The following is a 6,987-nucleotide window of genomic DNA, read 5'->3' on the forward strand; positions in this document are numbered from 1 at the left end:
CCTAATTTGTGAAGCTGTCTTAGGTAAGAAGGTGGCAGCTATGTTGAAGGAGGGAGGTGAACCTTGTGAAAAAAACAGCTTAATCCTATTGTTTTTCTAACAAGAAACTTGACTGGGGATGGTGGTGGTGGTGGTGGTGGTGGTGGTGATGGTGTTGGTGATGGAGGAGGAGGAGGAGAAGGAGAAGGAAGAAGAGGAGGAGTAAGAGGAGAGGAGGAGGAGGAGGAAGAGGAGGAGGAGGAAGAGGAGGAGGAGGCGGCGGCAGCTTGAGGTATGGATCAGTGGTTAAGAGCACTGGCTGCTTTCCCAGAGGAACCAGGTTTGATTCCCAGAATCCACATGGTGGCTTACAACCATCTGTAACACCAGTCTTTGGGGATCCGATACCGTCTTCTGGCCCTCTGGGGCACTGGGCACACACCAGGTACATTTGGTGAGGATTTTGGAGGAGTTGGGATGGGAAAGAATATGGTCAAAATATAGTGTCAACAATTTTTAAGAGATGTATATATTTATTATATTATATATATGAATACACTGTAGTTGTCTTCAGACACACCAGAAGAGGGCATCAGATCTCATTACAGATGGTTGTGAGCCACCATGTGGTCACTGGGATTTGAACTCAGGACCTCTGAAAGAACAGTCAGTGCTCTTAACTGCTGAGCCATCTCTCCAGCTCCCAACAATTTTTATATTAAAGAAAGAAAGAAATGTGACCACGGACCAAGTTGCATTACTGGTGATCAGTTACCCCCTGATTTAATAGAAGAGAAAATTAAAGGTCCAGAGAGAAGGAGCTGCTTACCAAGGAGGGGCTCCAGGCTCTCTCTCATTAGAACCTGGCATGGTAGTGTCCTCGTACCATGGAGGTAAAGGGTAAGTATGAGCAGAAGGAGCTGGGCATGGTTGAACTTCTAGATCTGTCCGGCTGGTGACAGCTGATTAATCTGATATTACCTCATTTCCTTCCTTAGCCAAAGAACTCTTGTTTGGAGAAAGCAGCCTGCCCTAGGACACAGGGCACTCCTTTTCCTCAGTGAGTCACAGCCTCTGAACCCACTTTGTATAGCTAGACTCCAAGGCAAGAGTCCTCCCACTCCCGCTTTTTCCAATGAATACCTCTGTCGGAGGCACTCCACTCCTTTGGCCCTCTCCCTGTAAGTTAAACTAACTTATTTAGGCTTGTTATATCCACCTTGAAATGGGATCCTAAGGATCCAGAGGATTGTCAATCCTCAATTCTTAAAGCTTTCTCTCTTTTTTAAGGCATAGGCATGCATTGTCTTAGTTGGGGTTCCTATGACTTAGATGAAACACCATCAACAAAAGCAGCTGGGGAAGGAAAGGCTTTGTTTCATTCTTTGTTCCACAGAAACAGCTCATCACCCAAGTAGTCAAGGGAGGGAGGAGCTCACGCAGGGCAGGAACTTGGAGGCAGGAGCTGATGCATAAAGGAGTACAGCTTACTGGCTTGCTCAGCCAGACTTCTTATGTAACACAGGAGCACCCCCCACAATGGACTGGGACCTCTCACATCAATCACTAACTAAGAAAATTCCCCACCGGCTTGCCTACAGCCCAATCTTAGGGAGACATTTTCTTTCTTGAGGTTTCTTCCTTTCGGTTGACTTTAGCTTGTGTCAAGTTGCCATGAAACTAGCTGGCACAGGTACGGAGTGTGGTTTTCCTGCACCGTGTGCAGGTCTCGTGGATGCTGCATGTGCTTGCAGAGGTCTTACAAGTGGCTTTTAGGAAGCCAGTGTACACTGGCTTTGGGTCCTCCTCCAGGAAGATGAGCAAGCCAGAAGCGTGGTTGTGGATGTTTCCTTTGCCTCCTGAGTCGCTGTGACCAGATAACCCGTCACAGGGCTACACCTGTGACGTAAGTCTTGGGCCGGGGTTTGGAATGGAGCTAGCCCTGGGAAGAAAGTTATTTCCTTGTCACTGTGACTAGCTCCAGTGAGGAGTAACACACAACAAATCCCTTTGTCATGGCTGTTGCTTGTCCAGATCCTCCCAGCCAGCACACACAGGAGGGGAGGAGGAGGAAGAAGAGGAGGAGGAGGAAGAGGAGGAGGAGGAAGAGGAGGAAGAGGAGGAGGAGGAAGAGGAGGAGGAGGAAGAGGAAGAGGTGGTAGTAAGGCAGTCATGAAAAAACTAGTCTTGAAAGGGATTACCTCAAGAATCTCCCCTAGGGGAAGAAGTAAGAACATGTACCTATTTCTTCAAGGAAAAAAGGAACAAAAATAGAGATTAAAAAAACAAAACAAAACAAACAGGGGTTGGGGATTTAGCTCAGTGGTAGAGTGCTTGCCTAGCAAGCTCAAGGCCCTGGGTTTGGTCCCCAGCTGGGGGGTGGGGGGGACCAAACAAACAAAAAACCAGAGACTAATGAGTTTAGCTACCTGCTTCAGGACATGGCGGAGACGGGGTGGGAGGGATAAAGTGGATGAGGTGGGTACAGACTTCCCTAAACAGAGCCTTTTGTTCTGACATGACATTTAGGAGCCATTGCAAAATTAAAACTGAAACAAAATAAAATTTGGAAGGATACGGAGAACCCTAAAATCAAATAAAAAACAGAAATAAACAAATTAAAAAATAGTGCCCTTTGACCTCCATTTTATCACTTTATAGTTAAAGCAATCAAATTTTTATTATGTACAGAGCAGTTAATTAAACAATTCATTTAATCTCTGTGATTTCCTTAAGTGATTTGGCGTCATGACCACTTTGACAAGGCCTGGGATAGATCCCGGTGACTTAAAAATGCTCTAGGCCTCAGTGGAAGAGGATGGGCCGAGTCAGACAGAGACTTGATGAGCCAAGGTGGGGGAGTTACCTTGGGGGGAAACCCTCTCAGAAGAGAAGGATATGGGGGAGGATCTGTGGAAGGGCAGGGAAGGAGTAGCATTTGGGATGTAAATAAAGAAATAAGAAAAAACAAAGATCCCCAACAATTGAAGCAGGTTTTACTCAGCTCTAAGATCCTATTGTAAGTTCAGCTCTGGGGCAGGCACTGAGAGAGTTAAGTGTCCCCCAGGTTCCTGGAATCTATAAGCTCAGTGACATACATCGTAAGGTCACACATAGGAGAGGAATGATTCATTTACCCGTAAACATTTAAGTGCCAAGAGGAGATTTTATGCATGCTGAGTGCTCTCTGTGGATCGCCTTCCTAGATGATAAAAAAAACAGATGATCCGGGTTGGTTGGATTCAGACAGGTACAGGAAAAGGGATGAGGGGACTACAAAGAGCAGAGCTCACTGATTGTAGAGGGCGCTTGGGCAGGAGTGAGTAGATAGTCCATGCCATACAGAGGAGTCGTTATATAACTTTCCGGTAACCCTCTTAGATTCCTCAGTCTCAGAGGAGGAGTTGTCCACACGGGCCGGAGTAAAGGCAACCCGTTTCTGATTCCAAACCTTAGCCCTTCGGTAGCTACATCTTGGTAATGGGTATTTTGCCTTGCCCCTTTCCAATGACTGGCTCAATAATTACTGAGGAAAAGGCGGACAGACACACGACCTTCTGTACGTACAGTTGAAAACTTGATGCTCGCTCCTTTGGTTGTTTCCGCCCTCCCCCAACCCCCAAGCGTCTGTGCGGAGTGCAGGAGTAGGAGTTAGGCCACGCCCTGTTTGCGAAGCAGGAAATCAAGCTCTCCATCCTGCTGTGACAACCTGTCTGCAACCCCAGGGGTGTCAGAGGAAGGGCCAGGAGAAAACACTTCACCTTCCAATTCCCCCCTGCTGTGCTGGGGCTTAGGAGGGAGAATTTGGGTTTCTCTGAAAAACACATATTATAGGAATGTGTTTCCATTTTAATCCCAGCTGTGGGATATGCGGCTGCTCAAACTGTCCACAGCAGCTGACTGTGATTTGCCTCCTGGTCTAAGCAGGGGCATGGTTTTGCCAGGGGCAGATAGTTTCTGCGACTGTGTGACATTTGGAAATCTGGGGACTTTTCAGAGGATGTATAAATGCTAGCGCCCCAATTGGCCAGCTGTTGGTTGGATGGTATTTGCTAACATCTCAGTAGCGGCCCCAGTCACGGGGCTAGTGAGGGGTAGCTTGGTATCCATGCTTCATCAGAAACATACTTTCTCCCTTCCTTCCCCAGCCCATGTCAGAACCAGCCACCAGGGTCCAAAGGACATGGTTTCTCCCATGACACCCCTCAGACTGGGTTTTACATCCTTCCCTGGTGGTGTCTGTCCTTACCCCATCCAGAGTTCAGACTGTGGTTTTACATCCTGCCCTGGTGATGTCTGTCTTTACCCCGTCCAGAACTTTCCAGCTGTGGTGGCCAACGTTTGTTTTTCTCTTTCTCCTAGAGCAAGACACAGCTCTGATAATATTTGTATAATATTTGAGGAAGGGATATTTTCTTTTAAACCAATATTTTAAAAATGTTTTTGGGGCCGGGGATTTAGCTCAGTGGTAGAGCGCTTACCTAGGAAGCGCAAGGCCCTGGGTTCGGTCCCCAGCTCCGAAAAAAAGAACCAAAAAAAAAAAAATGTTTTTAACCTCCACCCACACTAAGAAGTACATTTTATATTATCAACAGTTTGCACGGACACACACACACACACACACACACACACACACACACGAGAGAGAGAGAATACTCACAGTGTTGGATGTGCTCTGGTATTTCATTTCATTTTTTAACGAGGCTTCCTGTGTGGGCTTGGAGATGCGGCTTGGTGGTACAGCACTTGCTCAGCAAACGTGAGACTTCCAACACCAACACCAAAAAGAGCTTGCTGGGACCTTAAGGTAGAAAGCCGTGTCCTAAAGCGCAGGGATCCTCCGGTCACTGTTAACCTGAGAGAGCTTTGCACCCAAACCTCATCAGATTAGGATTAAGCTATAATCAAGTGAGGGCTTTGGCTGGTCCTGCTTTGCACACTGTGAATTTGACCTTGTTGCAAGGAAGGAGCCCCTTCAGGGTTAACTGAAGGTGGCGATGGCCTCATGGTCTGGATAAGAACCAGGACCTACTTCTGCTTTCTTGTGTATTTCCTCTTCCGTACTTTGTAGTTTTTCCTTTATTATTGTACCCACAGGGTCTGCAGATCCCTATTTTTCTAGGGAGACCTAGAGGGATTCAGAGGGCCAGGGCAGGACAAAGCAGGTCACTCTGTCTCAGGATGGCAGAAGCTGTCCTGGGTCAAGGAGGGGAGCTAACAGTGAGTTTATAGAACTCAGGTATGCCTACAATACTATGTTCAGATTTACTAATCTAAGAAATTAAGAAAACAAACCTGGACTTTAGAAATGGGGGTGGGGCACACAGAAGGCGGTTCTTAGGCCTGGAGAGGCAGGAGGTGATTAGACCTCAGTGGGAATAATGGCAGGTGAGAAGCAGCCCCTCCAGAGTTGCCCCTCCTCCTGCCTGGGATAGCCTGACCTGAGCAAGAGGTGAGAGGAATGAATGCAGGGGTACGGGAGGCTGTTCCCGTCTTCCATCCCAATATAGCAACATTCCAGCTATAAAACCTTTTAGTCAGTCAAAAATAACTTCATAAAACATAATTGATGTATAAATCATGAAATTACATTGCAAAGTGTTGTCTTGATTCTGTTTGTCTGCTGATAACACAAACCACACATCTTTTACAGAGAAAGAAGTATCAGACAAGAGGGCTACATTCTAGCCATTTGATAGGGGACACTCCTTTTCCATGAGGAAAGCTGGTTTCGTTCCAACTAGGATATGGCTGAGGCTAACATACTGAGGTCTTTGTCCTTTCAACCTTATCAAATACTTTCTAGGACAGCATTGTTCAGTTTGTCAAAGAACAGCATTGGGCCAGAAAGGTAACTCAGCACTGACTGCTCTTATAGAGGACCTGAGTTCGGGTCCCAGCACCTACGAGATAGCTAACAGTTCTCTGTAGCTTCAGTTCCATGGGGTCTGAAACCCTCTTTTGGTCTCCTTGGACACAGTACACATGTGGTACACAGACATACCTACAGGCGAAAATACACATTTTAAAAAAGAAAAATCTCAAGGGGAGAGAGATTTAAAAATTTTTGAGTCAGGGTCTTGTGTAATCCAGGGTGGTCTTGAACTATGAAGCCTAGGCTAACCTTGAATTTCTGCTGTTCCTGTCTCCACCTCCCAAGCGTTAGGATTACATGTCCATACCACTAAGCCCAGTTTATTTGATGCTGGAGAGCAAACCTGAGGCTCTGAACAAGCCAGGCAAGCACTCCAGCTAGTGAGCTGCATCTTCAAACCCAGCAATTTCATCCTTGTACTGAATGTGAGGGGCCAGGCGCAACTGTTGTCCAGTCAGAGTACTCTCCTATCCCACTGGTGTGAAGACGTGTGTTCAGTAACAGGACACACGCACACACACATACACTTGCACATACATGCACAACAACTCTGGAAATTAAAACAAACGAGAAGCGTAACTATTTACCTATTACTGCCTCTTTTTTTTTTTTTTTTTTTTCCAGAGCTGGGGACTGAACCCAGGGCCTTGCGCTTGCTAGGCAAGTGCTCTACCACTGAGCCAAATCCCCAACCCCAAAGATTGGGTTTCTTTCTTTCTTTCTTTCTTTCTTTTTTTTTTTTAGTGTAGTTATAACCATCTGCAGTAGATAGTGCTCCTCAGAACTTGTGTGTCGAGCCTGAGTGTGGTGGCAGCAAGAGGTAGGCCTCCAAGTGGTGATCAGATAATAGGATGAATCCATCATAGGTCAATGCTCTAATAAGAGGATCAAATGATGATCCTTCACTAGACACTATCTATGGGCATTCTGATCTGGAACTTCCGGCTTCCTGTGGGGGGACACTTTTCTGCTGCTTACAGTCCATGGGTCAATGGTGTACTGTCTTAGCAGCCCACATAGATTAAGACACCAATATGCTCATTGTTTGCCAAATATAGGAAGTGAGGATGGCCCATGTTTTCCCAAATGCATATGGCTTTCACTTGAGTGAGGGAGACTGGGATGACCTTGAC

General features: G+C 46.5%; 1 long non-coding RNA gene across 1 annotated transcript; it reads right to left on the bottom strand.

The window, feature by feature from the left end:
- Window positions 1-481: 481 nt before the first annotated feature.
- On the bottom strand, window positions 482-5,222 carry LOC147995682 (uncharacterized). Its single transcript, XR_015683794.1, has 4 exons — window positions 4,640-5,222; window positions 4,229-4,337; window positions 3,117-3,181; window positions 482-1,921 (listed from the first exon to the last, which is right to left on the bottom strand). It is a non-coding gene; the product is annotated as an uncharacterized LOC147995682 (long non-coding RNA).
- Between the last annotated feature and the right edge of the window lie 1,765 nt (window positions 5,223-6,987).

The sequence above is a fragment of the Rattus norvegicus genome, chromosome 3 (assembly GCF_021556685.1).
Source record: "Rattus norvegicus strain SHRSP/BbbUtx chromosome 3, alternate assembly SHRSP_T2T, whole genome shotgun sequence".
NCBI lineage: Eukaryota > Metazoa > Chordata > Mammalia > Rodentia > Muridae > Rattus > Rattus norvegicus.